Source organism: Choloepus didactylus, chromosome 1 (genome assembly GCF_015220235.1).
Source record: "Choloepus didactylus isolate mChoDid1 chromosome 1, mChoDid1.pri, whole genome shotgun sequence".
In the NCBI taxonomy this organism is placed as follows: domain Eukaryota; kingdom Metazoa; phylum Chordata; class Mammalia; order Pilosa; family Megalonychidae; genus Choloepus; species Choloepus didactylus.
The window spans coordinates 67,124,249-67,143,898 of NC_051307.1; positions in this window are offsets into that span (position 1 = coordinate 67,124,249).

Here is a 19,650-nt window from a genome sequence, read left to right on the forward strand (position 1 = left end):
CAAACATCTCAAGAGCAACTAAGAGTGACATTTTTGAGAAGCTGAAGCCTAGGGAGGAACATCCTGGGAGAAAGCCATTTTGAAACCAGAACTCTGGAGCAGATGCCAGCCACATGCCTTCACAGATAACAGAGATTTTCCAGATGCCATTGGATATCCTCCAGTGAATATACCTGTCACAGCCCATGAGCACCATGCCAGTCCAGAGGCCAAAGATGACAACAAGCATTTTCTGATACATGAACTTTTATTCAGGGCTTACTTACAGGGTGAGAAGCCATAGAGAGATCATGATGGCTCTCTCAGGCTGGGCAGGCATCACATTCACAGGGAAGTCAACTGTATGATGCAAAGAGGACAGAAAGCCATTTATAAGCATTTAAGAAAAAGACATTCCTAAGGGTGGGGGAAAATAGACATGAGAACCGGTCACTCTGACCTGAGGGTTCATGCAGGAAGGACTAGAATAACACTTGAACAATTACATTTTCCTCTTTTTGTGAGTCTAGGAGCCTCTCACCTCCTGCCTGCTTCCCATAAAGTTACATTTTAAAGTCAATTTACCCTTTTTCTCTTTACTGGTTTACAAAGACAATAAGTTAAACATTAGCTGCCTAGGTCATGCAGACTGCTGTGCATTAAAGATCTGCAGGCCTGTTTTGCTCAGGCCATGGGCTGACACAGTACCCAATTGTGGATTTGTTACCTTGGACACGTTATGGCCTTAAGACTGTAACTTTGTAACCAAATAAACCCTTTTATAAAAGCCAATCCATTTCTGGTGTTTTTGCATTCTGGCAGCATTAGCAAACTAGAACACCATATGATCCAGCAATTCCATTACTAGTTATATACTTAGAGGAACTGAAAGCTAAACACAAATGGACATTTGCAAACTGATGTTTATAGTGGCATTATTCCCAATTGCCAAGAGATGGAAACAGCCTAAATGTTCAAGTGAATGGGTAAATAAACTGCAGTATATACATATGACAGAATATTGTGCAGCTATAAGACAGAACAATGTTATGGAACATATAATGTGGATGAACGTTGAGGATGTTATGTTGAGTGAAGTTAGCCAGAAACAAAAGGATAAATACTGTATGTCACACTAATACGAACTAACATTAATAAGCAAACTTTGAGAGTCAAAGCTGAGAACACAGGTTATCAGGAGATAGAAAGAGAAAGATATCAGCTATTTGACACTGAAGGAGTACAGAATAATCAACAGGATTGATTGTATAGATCCAGAAGTGGATAGCACAATACTGTGTGATGGTAGCACAATGTTATAAGTATTATATTATAAATACACTGAACAAAAGATGTCTGTGCATAAAGCTGAAAGAGGAAGGCTAGCGACATGTATGACATCAGAAGGAAAGACAGATGATAAAGGAAAGACAGGTGATAAAGACTGAGACTGCATAGCTTAGTGAAACCTATAGTTGTCAATGATGATGACTAACTATACAAATATAAAAATATTTTTATATGTGAGAGAACACATGAATGTCAACCTTGCAAGGTGTTGAAAAAGGGAAGTTATTTGGGAAAAATATAATCAATGCAAACTAGCATCTATAGTTAACAGTAACATTGTAATATGCTTCCATTAAATGTAACAAAGGCAATATACCAAAGCTAAATGTCTATAAGAGAGGATATAAGGGAAGGTTATGGGTTTATTGGTGGTGGTGTTGTTTGTTGTCTGACCTTATTACTGTATTTTATTTTATTTTTATTTTTTCTTTTATTTTTCTTATTATTCTTTTCAAAAAAATTTTTGAATACTGCATATGTTCAAGTGCTGACTGTGGTGATGAATGCACAACTGTATGATGATACTGTGAACAATTCATTGTACACTGTGGATGATTGTATGGTATGTGAATATATCATTGTAAAACTGCAGGGGAAAAATATACAGAGGGATACAAGTGCTGGAGAAAATGTGGAGAGAGGGATGTACTTAGTAAGTCTCAGCGGAGAAGTAGAATGGAAAAGCATATCTGGAGGGCAGTGTGGTGTTTCCACAAGAAGCTAATTATGTGGGTGCCATAAGGTCCTGCAACCTCATTATTGGGTATATTCTTGGAAGAACTTAGAGCAGAGACATGAATGAATATTTGCATACTGGTGTTTATGGTGGCACTATTCATGATTTCCAATGAATGGAGGTGGTTCAAGGGTACATTGACTGATAAACAGAATGGTGAACTGTGGAGTTTGCATGCAATAAAATATTGAGCAGCTGCAAGAAGGAATGAAATTGTGAAACATGCAACTAGGTGAATCAATCCTTAGGACAGCATATTGAGTGAAATATGCCAGAAATGAAAAGACTAACATGTTGGAAGCAGTGTTTTATTTTAGGTTATTTGTTTTTCTTATTCCTTTGTTTTGGATTTGGAAATGTAGCTTTTTATTATTTGTTTTTTAATTTTTTGTAAAAGTTAAAAAAATTAAAAAAAAAGAAAAGACTAACATAACACCTCACTAATATGGACTAACTATAGTTTGTAAACTCTGAGAATTGAACCTTAGAGCACAGGTTATCAGGGGAACACTTATTGTTAGGTCTATATTGTAAACTTTTACAGCAGTCACATCTATTCCTGAGTTATAATGGCTATCTCTAAATTCTGAGATGCTGAGCTCTTTGTGTATAACTTGGTTGATCCCTGGAACTTTGAATTTTGGCGTGACACCTGAGACTAAGAGCTAGATTTTGGCAGCAATGAATGTCAGTATTACCTCATACAGCAACTGTTAAATAAGCAGAAAAATGTTTAGACTTCAATTAGAAATATAAATGAAGCATATCTCATTAAGACTAAGGCAAATCAGGCCAAAGGGTGAAGGACTATATTGACTGTGATTTAAAACTTCAACTTATGTGTGAGACCAAGGGAAGAGAAGTTTATTTGGTGCAGGATCTATATTTTGTGTAGCACACTAAATAATTTAACTTGTATGTTCAGTTTATTCAGACACCATAATTATCTTGAAATTTGAATAGGAAGTGAGATGTCTTAGGTTTGTACATGTTAGTGTGAAATCCTGATACATCCCAAAGTAATTTGGGAAGAGAATAAAAATGTATTTGAAGGGCCCCCCCCTTGGGAACCAGGGAAAAATGTGGAAATATTAAACTTACCCACCTGTGGAATTACTGATATTCTCACAAGCATGGAGGACTACCAACTTAGTAGGCCATGCCCTCAATCTTGGGGTTTGCCCTTATGAAGACTGTTACTGCAAAGGAGAGGCTAAGCCTGCTTGTAATTGTGCCTAAGTCTCCCTGAGAGAACCTCTTCTGTTGCTCAGTTGTGGCCTCTATCTCTAAGCCAACACTGCAATTAAAGACATAGACTGGAATGGATTAAAAACAGGAGCCATCTATATGCTGTCTACAAGAGGCTCACTTTTGACATGAGCACAAAAATAGGTTGAAAATGACAGGTTGGGAAAAGATATTTCAAGCAAACAACAACCAGAAATGTGCAGGGGTCCCTATCCTAATATCAGACAATTTAGACTTCAAATGTAAAACAATTAAAAGAGACAAAGAAGGACACTATTAATAAAAGGAACATTTCTTCAAGAAGACATAACAGTCATGAATATTTATGCACCAAGCCAGGGTGCCCCAAAATGCATGACACACACAATCACAACACTGAAGAGAGAGATAAACACCTCTACAATAATACTTGGAGATTCCAATACACCACTGTCATCAATGGATAGAAGATCTAGACAGAGGATCAATAAGGAAGCAGAAATGTTGAATAGTGTGATAAATGAACTAGATTTAGCAGACATTTATAGAACACAACACCTCTCAACAGAGCTCAATATTGTAAGTTCACTGAACAAAGAAGAGTGTGAATGTGGTTGAAGGCTAGAGGTACTTATGACATCAGAAGGAAAAATAGAAGATGAAGACTGGGATTGTCTTTTAATTACCATCATGAAACCTAGACTGGTCAATGATGGTTATTAAATGTACAAATAAAAGTATGCTTTTACTTGAGGGAGAACAAATGAATGTTAACACTGAAAGGTGTTGAAAATGGGATGGTATAAAGAAAAATACAATCAATGCAAACTAGAGTTGATAGTTAAGATTAACACTGTAATATGCTCCCATTAATTGTAACAAATGCAATATACCAAAGCTAAATGTCAAAAAGAGGGAGACATAAGGGAGTGGTACAGGATTCTTGGTGCTGTTATTGTTGTCTACCTTTTTATTGTATTGCATTCTATTGCAATTTTATTTTACCATATTAAAATTTTTTAGTCTTCATTTTTTTTTTCTTCTCTTCCTCTTAACTTGTGGAAGAAATGGAAATGTACTTATATGGATTGTGATGGTGAATGCATAACTATGTGATTATACTGGGAACCATTGATTGTTTAATTAGGATGGATTGTATGGTTTGTGAATAAAAGTGTTTAAAATAAACAGAAGGATACAAGTACTGGAGAAAATGTGGAGAGAAAGATGTACCTATTCACTCTTTTTGGGGGAGTAGAATGGTGCAACCCATCTGGAGGGAAGTGGGGTGTTTCCACAGGAAGCAAGGTATTATTACTGTAAGTGCCACACTTTCTTCTACCATTTTTCTCTTGGATTTTATATGTCATACCTTATTTTTTCTCTCTCTCCTTTTACCCTTCCTGATAGTCTTCATTTTTATATTATTCTCCAAACCTCTCTCTATTGTCTTTTCCTATCAGCTTGTAGCACTCTCTTTAGTATTTCTCATAGAACAATTCTCTTGTCAACAAACTCTCTCAATGTCTGTTTGTCTGAAAGTATTTTAATTCTCCCTCATTTTTGCCGAACAGTTTTGCAAGATATAGAATTCTTTTTTTTTTTTTTTGGCAATTTTTCTCTTTTAGTATCTTAAATATGTCCTACCACTGTCTTCTCACTTCCATGGTTTCTGCAGAGATATCCATAGAAAGTCTTATTGAGCTTCCCTTGTATGTAATGGATTGCTTTTCTTTTCCAGATTCTCTCTTTGTCTTTGATATTTGACAATCTGATTAGTAAGCATCTAAGTGTAGATCTACTCATATCTATTCTCATTGGGGTACACTGCACTTCTTGGATCTGTAATTTTAGCCTTTCATAAGATTTGGGAAATTTTCATTGATTATCTCCTCCATTTTTCTTTCTGCTCCCTTTCCATTCTCCTCTCTTTCTGTGACACCCATAACATGTATATTTGTGCACTTCATGCTGTCATTCATTTCCCTGAGACCCTGTTCAAATTTTTCCTACGTGGTCACTTTTTTTTGAGGAAGGCCTACCCAGATTTGATTGACCCCATTCAGATATTCCCAAAATTGGCAGGCCCAGGCTCAGGAGGCACTGTAATCAGTGTCAAGTTTCCTTGAGGATGAGACCTAGCAGGTTGTCTGACTTTCCTGTGAGACCACTAGACTGTGTTTTTCCTATCCTGCCTAGTAGGTGGTGCTTGTCAGCCCAGGCTCCCCACTGATGTAAAGAGGTGTGGTGCCTTTAATTCTCAACAGACCTTCTTCCTCCATGGTTGTGGTTAAGGCAAGCTTAAGGTGTTTCTTTTTTTATTTTCTAGCTCCTGGGGTCTGAATTCTCTGAAGGAGGGCTGCCACTTGAGCTGGGACCCACCTCCTTTTTTCTTGGGGAAGTTACACTCTGTTTCTCTTTCACTTGACTTCTTACTTTGTCTGTTAAGAGTATCTTACCTTTACCATTGCCTGGGTGAGTACTGACAATTGAAAATGCCTGAGGCTTTCTCTGATGAGCTACTTAAAAGGGTTTAAGAAAAAAAAAATGAGACAGAGAATGAGAGAGTTTGAAAAAAGGAAATCCCCATTTCACAGCCAGTCCCCAGCCCCAAATATTTGCCAGTCAAGAGCTGGATTTGGTACCTGTCTCTCTGTGGCCCTTCCTTGGGGCACAGCCATTTTCTAGTATTTTAAGCTCATTCAACTCCAAAGCCTCTGTTTTTGTTGTTGTTGTTTGTTTTGTTTTGTTTTTAGACCCCTCCTGTCTGCCAGGATTAAAATCACAATTGGAGCCTGGCTGACCTACTTCCTTGCTCCCAGTAGAAACTACTTAAAATACAATCTTTAGAGAATTATTTCCTTCATTTGATTAGTTACTTTCAGACTTGCCTAAATAAATAAAGAAAGAACTTAAAAATAGTAAGAAAAAAAAAACAAAAAACCTTTTTTCAGTGTTGGACCCAACACCCCAGTTTTGATCAAGAGCCAGAGTTGGTACCCATCTGTATATGACCCTTAATCTTGGGACCCAAACCGTTTCCAATATTTTGAGCCCTTCCAAAACCTTTGCTTGTTTTTTTTTTGGTTGCTGTTGTTAGCCCCACCTCTCCTCTGCCAGGGTGAAACCTCCCAATTCCTTTTGTGTTTGCTCTTGGTTTATCTGTGATTGGAGCTTTTCTTCAGCAGTCTGAATTTGTTAATTAATTCTGCAGTTGGAGCCTCATTGAGCCACACTCCTTGCTCCCAGGAGAGACTGCTTCTTTTTCCCTATGGGAACCAGCTCCAAGACAGCCTGCCATGACAGTGGGGAGGGGTGTCAGTCTCCATGGCCTAAGATTTACAGTTCTTTGTTGCAATCTCAGCTGTTCCAGCCATTTCAGACTGCTGTTTGATGTGTGTACAGTCACAGAAATCCCCCAAACAGCAGTTCCAGATATTTATCAGCTTTCCAAGTGAAGTAACTAAATTCCATACCTTACCACTCAGTCATCTTGCCCCATTTCCCCCAACAATTTCTTTTTGACACATTGGTTTTTAAGGAGTGTGTTGTTTAATTTCCACATGCTTTTAAATTTTCCAAGTTTCCTTGTATTATTCATTTCTATTTTCATTCCATTGTGATTGGTGTATATACTTTGTATAAGTCCTTTAAAATTTATAGGTATTTTTTGTAATGGTGTAATATAGTGTACATCCTGAAGAATACTGCTTGTGTACTTTAAAGGATTGTGTATTATGCTAGTGTTAGCTGTAAAACTCTATAAATATTTCATAGGTCCAGTTGGTTTATCGTGTTTTTCAAATTTTCTATTTCTTATAAATCTTCAATTGCATTGTTTTATCCATTAATGAAGTCAAGTATAGAGGTTTCCAGCTTACTGCAGAATTGTATATTTATTTCCTCAATTCTGATTGTTTCCCCTTATGTGTTTTGGGGTTTGCTATATTAGGGGCACATATTTATTATTTTAAATACTCTTCATAAATTGGCTCCTTTATGTTTATAAAATACCTTATTCTTCTCTATTAGAATTTTTTGTCTTAAAGTCTATTTTGTCTGATATTAATATAAACTCTTCAGCTTTCTTTTGATTGCTTTTTGCATGTTAAATTTAATTTTGTTTCCTTTTATTTTCAAATTATTGTGCTTTTGTATGTAAAACTTATCACTTGTGGATAGATTATAGTTGAACCATTATTTTCCATTCTTTCAATCTTTGACTTTTCATTGGAGTGTTTAATCTATTTTCATTTAATGTACTTACTGTTGAAAAAGAATTTACTTCTACCATTTTGGCATTTGTTTTAATATATAGCTGTTGCCTTTTTAATGTTTCTTTATTTCCCCAATTCTGCCTTCATTTGCATTAAGAATATTTTCTTAGTGCTTTTTCTTAGCATTGCAAGCCACAGCTTAATTTATAATATAGTTTGGATTACTACTAACCTGATTTCAATAGCAAAGAAAAACTTTGATTCTTAATAGCTCCATTCCCTCCTACCTCATTAATTCTGTTATATTCACACACATTACATCTTCATTCATTGAATGTCCATCAAAACAGGTTTATAATTATTTCTTTAAGCAACTGTATTTTAAATCATACAGTAGAAAAAATGTTACATACAAAATGTATATTTATGCTCTATTTTATTTTGATCTATATATGCAGAAATTTATATGATTTCTCACTCACACATTATATGGATTAAAGGTATCATCTTGCTTTCTTTCATTTTGGTCTAAGGACTGAATTTAATTTCTTGTAGGGTAGGTCTACTAACTAATTTATCAATTTTGTTTATATAATAATATTTTAATTTCTCCTTGCTTTTGAAGATAGGTCTGCTGAATATAAAATTCTTGTTCATAGGTTCTTTTTTTCTTTTAGCACTTTGAATAATCATCCCACTGCCTTTTTGCATTCATAGTATCTTTTGTGCAATCAGCTAATGATCTCACTGAGAATCCTTTGTACATGATGAGACCCTTCTCTATTGCTGTTTTCAAGAGTCTTTGCCTTTGTATTTTAACAGTTTGATTATTGTATTTCTAGGTGTGGGTATCTTTGAGATTATGTTAATTGCATTTCAGTTTGCTTTTTGGATGAAGATTAATGTTATTTTATCATATTTGATAATTTTTCAGCAACTGTGCCTTCAAGTATTTTTTCTACCCCTTTCTTTCTCTCCTCCTCTTCTGTGATTCCCATTATGTGTGCATTTTGGGGCACTTACGGTGTCCCACAGGTCTCCACAGGTCTTTCTGAGATTCTGTCATTTTTCTTCATTACTATTATACTGTTCCTCAAATGAATAATCTCATTTAACTATCTAAGTTTACTGATATTTTTTTCTGATTGCTGAAATCTGCTATTGAGGTACTCTAGTGAGTATTTCATTTCACTTATTTTACCCTTCAATTCCAGAATTTCTAATTTGTTCCTCTTAATAAGTTGAATCATTTTATTGATATTTTCCAATTGGCAAGGAATTTTTTGCATACTTTCCATATCCTACTTTGGGCATGGTTTCCTTTTGTTCTTTGAACATATTTTAAATCTTTGTTTAGTAAGTTGAGGTAAATTGTATTATCTACCCCAGGAAGGCATGTTCTTAATCTTAATCCATGTTCCTGTGGTTGTGAATGCATGTGTAAGTAGAACATTTGAAGATATTATTTTTAGTTAAGATGTGGCCAAATGAATCAGATAGAGGTTAATCCATATTTCTGCAGGCTTTATAAAGAGAAGAAACTGGAAGTGAGATGTTGGAGGAACACAAGAGAATCCAGAAGCCAGAAGTCAATGAAAACCTGAAGGGCAGATGAAAGGACAGGACATAGTCATGTGACAAGAAGCAGAGATACAAGCCAGGAAACCCCAAGGATTTCTTGCAGCCAGCACCAGAATACTATGGACTCCAGGACAAATCAAATCTTACCAATATCTTGAGTTTAGACTTCTTCAAGACTAAAATCTGTGAGCCAATAAATTCCTGTTGTTGATCCAAAGCCAGTTTGTGGGTTTTTCATGCAGCTGGAAAATTAAAACATAAGCCTAACCTCTTGTTTCCTCAGGGACAAATTCCATCATCTGTTTTTCCCCCTGTGTATGGACCATACTTTCTTGGTTGTTGCTGTTGAAAACTGGGTATTTTGAATAACACAGTGTGGCAATTTGAAAAATCATATTGTACAGCCCCCTCAGGGTTTGTTATGACTATGTGTTTGTTTTCTGACTTTCCTAAACTAATTCTATGATACCTGTATTCTTAACAATGTTTAGCCACTAAAGTCTCTGCTCAGTCAGCTTAGTGATCAGTTAATGATTAGACAGAAATTTCTTAAATGTCTATAAACCATAAGTCTCCCAGCCTTTGCTAAAGAGCTGTGTGCATTTGGGGACACACTTTTAAAACTAAGGCAGAAAGTTTCCATCTTTACCTTAGCCTTTTCTTCTACTGGATCAAAACCTCAAGTTCAGAAGGTACTGAAGGATTAAGACCTTCTCGGGTCTTTCCAGGGGATAAGGACAATTCTGAACATGTACACAGACCTACATATCCATGGCCTTCTAGAATCCCAGGAATTTGCTGGAGTTTTTCAAAGTCACCAGTGGAGATCTCCTTCTCTAGTGTTTCCTTTTAAGTTTTTTTGGTCAAGCTCTTGTTTGCTCCAACTTTTTTTTTTTTCTTTCCTACCTCAGGCAATTTCAATGTAAAACAATTGCTGCTGATTTTTTTTTTTTTAACAAAAAATCCCTAGGTAAAATACTGCACTTGGTGAGCTCTGGGTGAGACCAAATAAAGACAAACCCTGTAAATGAGATCTCCAGGGGAACTTCAAGACAGATTAAATTATGACAGTTCTTCAAGGCAGGTCAAATTACATTTGATTGTACAAATAAAATAAATAAAAAGAAATAATTTTTTTAAATCACTGAATAAAAGCAAGAAAAAATTATGAAAATTGAAATAAATGCTTACAAGATTGCTTTAATTTCTCTGTTAACTTACAGTTTTGAAAAGTTCATTTTGACAATTTTTCCATTACCCTTATTGCTTCTATGGAGGAGAAATTTTCAAAGATACTTACTCTTCCATAGCCACTGATGTTAATACCCCTCTGTACTGGTTTGTATATATTATGCCCCCCAGAAAAAGCCATATTCTTTGATGTAAATCTTGTGGGGGCAGACATATTAATGTTGAAAAATTTGGAACATTTGGATTAGGTTGTTTCCATGGAGATGGCGCCGTACTCAACTGTGGGTGATAATTCTGATTGGATAATTTCCATGGAGGTGTGGCCCCACCCATTCAGCGTGGGCCTTGATTAGTTTACTAGAGCACTATATAAGCTCAGACAGAAGGAACAAGCTTGCTACAGCCCAGAAGGACACTTGGAAGAGTACACGGTAGCTGAGACAGGAGCTGCAGTTTATGGAGACATTTTGGGGCGGCCTTTGAAAGCAGACTTTTGTTCCAGAGAAGCTAAGAGAGGACAGATGCCCCAAGAGCAACTAAGGGTGACATTTGTGAGGAGCTGTAGCCTGGAGAGGAACGTCCTGGGAGAAAGCAATTTTGAAACCAGAACTCTAGAGCAGATGCCAGCCATGTGCTTTCCCAGCTAACAGAGGTTTTCCAGACACCATTGGCCATCCTCCAGTGAAGGTACCTGATTGTTGATGCATTGCCTTGGACACTTTATGGCCTTAAGACTGTAACTGTGGAACCAAATAAACCCCCTTTTATAAAAGCTGATCCATTTCTGGTATTTTGCATAACGGGCAGCATTAGTAAACTGGAACACCCTCCCCGTACTTTTTAGATGTGAAGCTTAGGATCCACATTGCCTGAATTAAAATTGAGATCTAATATTTCTTAGCTATGTGTCTTTTGGAAAGTTTTTCAAATTTGCTATGTCTGAATTTCTTCATGTGTATTATATTGATAATAGTACATCCTCATTAGCAATAAATAGATAATAGAGTTGTTATATAGATGGATTAAATGTAAGACCAATACTAGAAAAATACATAAATAATGCCACTCAAACAAAGTATACCATAAATGGAAATTACACTGTTATTTGTCTGTTTATTCAATAAAATTGGTTAAGTATATACAACACAGACGGAGAAATATACATAAAGTCTCTGATACTACATTTTAGTTTTTATCTTTTGACTTATTAGACTGCCATATTAAACTCTCAATATCACTTCTGGAATCTGATTCTTTTGCATAAAATAGTTATTATTTTTATTAGCTTTTTAGTGACCACACATTAATAATTGTTCCATCTAAGTTAATAAATACCCAAATTGAATGGAATAGAAATGAGTATAGGAACAGAGTAAACTCATAAGAGAACTCTTCCATATTGGGAAGTATTGGGTATTTTGTTCAAACTCTTAATATTTCACCTATAAAAATTAATTTCTTTAACCCAGAGAAATTGAGAAAGAGTTGAAATTACATTTGAAAATAACCAATATATTGTGCATTTCCTATATTGGTTTCATTATCAAAGTGAAAGTAACTTATGCTAAGACTTTTTATTTTTCAATGAAATTGTGGTGCTCCCTTTTGTAAGTGTACATAACAAATGTTAAATATGTTTTCAAGAATTTTAGAGGACTTGAGAATTGATCCCTGTTTTTAATTTATGTAAAGACAATCTGAAAAGGGCCAGTATATTTAGTTTCTATGAAAAGTTTTCAAATTCAATTATACATTTAAACTTTTATTTAGGTGCTTATGTTTTTTTCATTTTTTAAAAGTACTCTTTAACTTTGATTAACTAACAATCATAGCAAGAAACATATATCTACTTAATGTATAGGAGTCATGAGAAACCTAGAATAATGACTTACCAAGGTTCACATAACTGACATAAGGAACTGAGTTAAGATATGAGGTTGTACCATCCTCACTGCCTAGTGGATATGCCAAATGTAAAGGCAGAGACATTTATCAGGCTGCCTGCTTTTTTCTGCATTGTCCAGTCAGACTCACCTTTAAGTTAATATAATCAAACCACGTTCTTGTTCAAACTCTTAGTGCTGCTTTACAATCAGTGTTATTAAAACACTAAGCATAGTGTTTAGTGCACAGTTAGTATTCAAAATATTTTTGGTGAATTAAGAAAAGAATGAATGAATTGAAAATCAAATGTTTCCATGTTTTTATTCTTCCATGTTTTTATCTATTTAACCCCACTCCAAATTTATTCCCATTATCTTTTACATCCTCCTGATTCAGACTGCTTTGACTATATTATTTTTCCTTTGTTCCTACAAAATGTTATGCGGTCCCTTACTCACTTCTACTTTTTTTTTGTTTTTGTTTTTCTCAGCTCAGATGTGCTCTTCTCTGATGCCACAGGAGGACTTACAGACTTCCAATTTGGGTTATAGATAGTCTATGTGAGCAAAATATCCAAGAATCTGAGTACCTACCAAATCACAACAAAATGATATTTTCAAATGTCTGTTTTAGTGACCACTAGACAGTGAGCACCTTAAAAACAGGGATCAATTCTTATCAACCATTGTATTACAGGGATTGGAATATAAAAGCTGATCAGTAATATTTTTTTGAACTGAAGAATACTGCAAACATTTGTTTAGAACATCGACACTATGCCACAAAGTTAATACCCGATGCATTTCATTCATATATGTATAACAAAACATAAAACTTCATATATATTATACATATATGGCAATAAGACATATCATAATTAATTGTTTTATTTAAATTGCAATAATTATAATTGTCATTTGTACACAGTACTGCAATTAATAATGAGGCAGCATAGAGACATCTAATTAATTTATGTAAAGACAATCTGAAAAAGGCCAGTATATTTAGTTTCTATGAAAAGTTTTCAAATTCAATTATACATTTAAACTTTTATTTAGGTGCTTATGTTTGAAAGCACTTCATTAAATGCTTAACATGCAATAATTAATTAACAATTTCTCACACAATGCCTCAGTAAATGAGCATTGCTCTTCCTCCTCTAACAAGAAATTCAACTCTAAGTAGATTAAGTTTGCATGATACCTTTGCAGCTGTTTACATTTTTGCTTTTGCTTTTTTAACGGCAGGAGTGTATTTTAAAATATTTTCCTAATCATTCTTTTAAACATATAAATTATTTCAAAGAGAAAGTATTAATATCAAAGGATTTAAAATCTAAATAATTTATATATTAGGTGCAATGTTCAATTTAATGATTATGGATTGAAATCATATTTGTTGATTCTCTATATATAGTTCTATGTCATTTTACCCATTTCCCATTTTACTCATTTTAACTATGCATAAATAGTGCTTTTTACTAAATTAGATGTATAAACTCATGGCCAATTTCTTATAGATTTGTTAAATTGACTGTAATAGTATCAAATCCTTAGCAAAATGTTGGTCACATATTGGACGCTCCCTAAATGGATCAATTTCTTCCCCTACATCCCTCCAGCATTTTTATCTCTATCCATAATTACAGTGTCCTGAAATGGACACAATAGTGTTAAGGCTTGAACAGACTTAATGATCAGAAGTTAACTGATCTAATACAGGTCTTCTTATTCATGTCTTTCAGTAAAAGCTTGAGCTTCAAATCACACTCACATGTGTAAAGTAATAACACTCATGATGAACTGGTACCTTGTTAACTTTCCTCCTTTTGTCAATATTACTACAAATTGTTCTTTCTGAAGCATCTAAATCCAATCCCAGTTCTCCTTCTCTTGGAAGATTACATTTGTAAGTACTTTACAAAAAATATAAGGTACAATAGTATAAACTTCATGAACTTTCTATTCTGCACTTTAAGATTTTCTAACATTCCATCCTTCTTATCTCTACATAGCTAAGTTCTAAATTCCTGATTCCGTTTTTGCCCCTCTTCAAGACGAAGAACAAACATTCGGTTGCACTGACAGTGTAAGCCACAAAATATCCTCAGACGGAAAAAATAACAATTCTTTTTCTCTAGTTAATAATATGGAATTGAACAGGAGAAATTAGTGATTTTTTTCCCTTAGTTATTTGGTGTTATCTGAAAAACAAAACAAGTTTCAATAATTTCCTGCTTAGATATTTTGCTCACAATGATATATAATGATGTTATAACTTGGCTAGTACCCTTGTTCATGATATTGCCCAGTTAGGACAGATTTATGGCTGTGGTCTGAACTATAAATTAAGCTCTGCCATGGTTAATCTGATGAATGTTCCACTGAGTTGGCAAGATTGTTTGCTTACAGGGAGATGCAATATTCTCTACTGCGTATGTGTCAGTACTGTGGATATCACAACTATATTCAAAGGCCTAATTGAGGACATTTCTAAAATGTAATCATGTGTAAAAATTGTTTTAAAAGCTTATGTAAAGAAAATGCAGTTAAGATAAATAATATTTTTTCCATAGGGTGCATACTGTAGAAAACAAATGCAAATTGGCTAGCAAAAATTGGGGCATGACTAGACTTAAAAATGAAAAGAACTAATAGGTTTGCCTGCCAGCAGTGTACAGTTTTGACTAGCAGATGATCATTTGGCACCTTAGAACATGGGAATGATTGACTCTACATGACCAATATTTCACAGATCCTAAGCTGGTGCAGGTAGAGACAGTTAATTACTTCAGCCACCCAAGGGGAAAAGAGGAAGCAGGTGTTAGGTCGCCAAAACAGCTCCAGTTTCAACTCATCTCAGATATAAATGAAGCTAGTGGTAGGAGCCAAAAAATGTGGGTCATTTGAGATTTTTGCCATCTCAATTTGGGATATTGTAATTGAGTTTTTGCCTCTCTGACCCGATTCTTTCTAATACATTCCCCTTATTTGTAACTTTAAAATTTAACTTTTCCATATGTTCTTTGTGTTCTTTTAGAGTCTTTGAGTATAGAACTCATGTGCTACTTCAGTAATAACTAACAAATTTGTCTTAAGGGATTTACTGCCTCAGCTTGCCTGACACAGTAGAGCTGATCACTGAAAGGCTAGTTCTTTACACTCTGTTGCAACTATAGAAACAATAGAGGAGGAAGGCAGAGCGAGTGAGTGAGTTCACGGGAAAGTGATTTTAAAAAAAGCAAATAAAATAATGCAGAAAGCATCTTGGTAGGATAAAGGGATGTCTCTCTCTTTTTACCTCTGTATGAATTTAGGTATAAACCAGTAGGAAAAATTTAATAGTACAGTACTAAATGTGATTAATACTGTTTGTTATTCAAAACGACCATCGTACCTTAGTATTTAATTTAGCCGCCTTTTCTTGCCCATACTTATTACTTACTGTTATTTGTTTGCACACTGCACACTCCTGAAAAAGGTCTCATTTTCTAAGTACATTTCCTGCTAACCGAGGCTTGGTTTCTTACATGTCAAATTTGGGGGGAGGGGTACTGTTTCTTTATTTGTTAATTTCCCTATTTAGCCATTCTTGATGAAACAAGGAGTGCCCTCTTAAATGTATTACAGGTTTTCCTATTTGTGTAACCAGAGGCCACTGAGCACAATTCAGCTTTTTCTAATGGCATGCAGACATTAATGTCAGCACATTTTCTTTAGTGTGTTATTTCACCTATCTATCCTCAGGGCTATTGAGAGATATAGAACTGCTTACCCTACAATAAATGGATATGCTTCACTGAGTTCTTTTGCGTTTTTACAGGTGTTTATTTTCTAACCTCTATTCATCAGGTTTTCATTTCTTGCTACTGTTTATAGCTTCTTCTTTCTGCCCTTTCCTGTCTTTTCCTGTAAATGTGCTCTGGACTGGGAAAAGAGATATCCACCTTTGGGCACAAATATCTCTTTGAAGATCTCTTCTAAGAGTGAACTATATAACTTTTATTTTTTTTTATTCCTAAGAGGACATTTTTTTTTTGTTTGATTCCTGAACATCAGTCATATCCCAGATGGTCAAGTTTGTTGAATATCATACTTTTAACATGAGATAGTGTTCCTTTTCCATGGGATGGGAAAGATGTTTGTTTCCATTGTATTCCATCATCATTATTACTATTCTTCTAAAACTGGCTTTATTGTGATATAATTCACATAATGTACAGTTCACCCATTTAAAGAGTACAATTCATGGTTTTTGGTATATTCACAGATAAGTGCAACCACCACTACAGTCAATTTTAAAACATTTTCATCACATTTAGCTGCCACCCCCGTTCTGTTATCCTCCACCCCCAGCCCTAAACAACCACTAGTCTATTTTCCGTCTCTATAGATTTGTCTGATATTTCGTATAAATGGAATCATTCAATAATGACATTTTGTTGACTGGCTTCTTATATGTAAGTTGTAGCATGTATTAGAACTGCATCCTCCCCTCCCTTTTTTTTTTTTTTTTTGCCTTAAAACAACATCCATATATTATCACACAGTTTCCAAATGTCAGGAGTCCAAGCACACCCTAGCCAATTCATCTCCCCCAGGACCCCCAAGGCTGCAATCAAAATATCGGCTAGGCCTCCATTCTCATCTGCTGCTTAGGGTTCTCCTCCAAGCTCACATGTTGTTGGCAGACTGACATTTTTTTAGCAATAGAACTCATAATGGTTTACTTCTTGAAGGCTGCCAAGAGACACTGAGCTTGAGGAAGACCTAAGCCTTCTTTGAGGAGCTCACTTATTCAAGTCAGGACAACTCAGGATAATATTCCTTTGATTAACTCAAAGTCAATTGATTAGGAACTTTAATTACACCTGCAAATTTCCTTTCTCTTTATCATATAAAATGTAATATAATAATGGGAGTAATATCCTATCATATTCACAGGCTCTGACCACTCTCAATGGGAAGGGACTACACAGGGTATGTATACCTGGAGATAGGAACCAGGGCCATTTATAATTTTGCTGTTCTCTTATGCAGTGTCTAACTTGCCTTTAAAATCATTCAATGGATTATTAGAATTTTTCTAATTTTAGCTCTAGAAATCTGTCCAACACCCACTCTGTTGTAGTCCTCCACCAAAACCCTAAACCACATTTATGTTCAGCATTGGACACAGTTGGAGGAAAAAACACCAGCATGCTGACTGGTCTTTAAATTCTTAACCACATATTTAAAAACTAACTTTATTTGGGCCTTTTGGGTTTCCAGTAATCTCACTATAGTTTTCTAGTCAATTTTTTCTCTTCCTCATCTAGATGAACATGTACTACTTTTTCTTCTAATTCTCCCCACATATCTTCAATATTTTTTTGTTTTATCTTTTAATTTTTATCCAGATACATATATATGACCTAAAAATTCCTCTTTTAAATGCATTCACTTATATAATTCAGCACTGTTAATTATATTCATAATGTTGTGCTACCATCGCCACCATCCATTTCCAAAACTTTACAATCAACCTAAATAGAAATTCTGTATAATTTAAGAATTAATCTCTACTCTCTATCCCCAAACTAGCCCCTGGTAAACTATATTCTAGATTCAAAAGCTATGAATTTTCTTATTCTAATTATTTATCACTGAGAGCATACACTATTCATCCTCTTGTGTTTCACTTATTTCATTCACCATTATGTCTTCAAGGTTCATCTATGTTGTCATTCTTTTTACAGCTGAGTAATATTCCTTTGTATCTTTATATACTGCATTTTGTTTATCCATTCATTGGTTAATGACACTTGGGTTGCTTCCATATTTTGACAGTTGTAAATAATGCCACTATGAATATCAGTGTGAAAATATCTTTTCAAGATCCTGCTTTCAATTATTTGGGTATATAACTAGTAGAGAAATTGCAGGGTCTTATGGTAATTCTATACTTAGCTTTCTGAGAAACTGGCAAACTCTCTTCCACAGTGACTGAACCATTTTACATTCCCACCCTCTATGAATGAGTATTTCTATTTATCTACATTATCTCCAACACTTGTCATTTTCTGTTTTCAATTGTAGCCATTCTAACAGGTGTGAAATGGCATCTCATTGTGGTTTTGATTTGCATTTCCCTAATAGCAAAGAATTATGTTGAGCATATTTTCACATGCATTTTAGAAATGTGACTTGAAAAATGTCTATTCAAGTCTTTTGTCCATTTTTAAAATTGGATTATTTGTCTATTTATTGTTGATTTGTAGGATTTTTAAAATATATTCTGGATATTAAATCCTTACTGGAAATGTGGTTTCCATATATTTTCTCCCATTAAGTACATTGTCATTACTTTCATGATAAAGTCCTTTGATGAACAAAAGCTTTTAATTTTGATGAGGTCCCATTTATCTATTTTTGTTTGGTTGCTTGTGTTTGGTTGTAAAGTCTAAGAAACCATTGCTAACACAAGGTCCTGAAGATGCTTTCCTGCATTTTCTGCTAAGATTTTTGTTGTCCTTGTTCTTATATTTACGTCTTTATCCATTTTGAATTATTTTTTTTTTTTATGGTGAGAGATAGGGTCCCAGCTTCCTTCTTTTGTATGTAGATATCCAGTTCTCACAGCACCATTGATTAACGATACTATTCTCTCCCAATTGAGCAAATTTGGCAGCAATTGCAATTGACTAGAGATGTGAGTCAATTCAATTCCATTGGTCTGTATGTCTGTTTTTGTGCCAGTACCATTCTGTTTTGACCACTGTAGCTTTGTAATGTTTTAAAGTCAGGAAGTGTGAATCCTCCAGCTTCCTTTTTCTTTTTCAAGATGTTTTTGGCAATTTGGGGCTCCTTACACTTCCAAATTTGATAATTGGCTTTTCCATTTCTGTAAAATATGTTGTTGGGATTTTGATTGGGATTACATTGAATCTGTAAATCATTTTGGGTGTAACTGACATCTTAACAATATTTTGTCTCCCAATCCATGAGCATGGAATGTCCTTCCATTTATTTATATCTCCTTTGATTACTTTTAGTACAGTTTTGTAATTTTCTGTGCATAAATCCTTTACATACTTGATTAAATTTATTCCCAGATATTTGAATGTTTTAGTTGTCATTTTTTCTTCCTTTTAGTTGAAATTTTCCTTTTAGTTGAATTTTTTCCTTGATTTCCTTCTCAGGTTGCTCTTTACTCACGTATGGAAATGCTACTGATGAAAGACACCATTGTACAGTCCCACCAACAATGACTAAGTGTTCCAATTTCTCCACATCCTCTCCAGCATTTATAGTTTCCTGTTTTTTTAATGGCAACCATTCTTATTTGTGTGAGATGATATCTCATTGTGGACTTGGTTTGCATCTCCCTAATAGCTAGTGAAGGTGAACATTTTTTCATGTGTTTTTCAGCCATTTGTATTTCCTCTTCAGAGAAATGTCTTTTCATATATTTTGCCCATTTTGTAACTGGGTTGTTCATACTGTC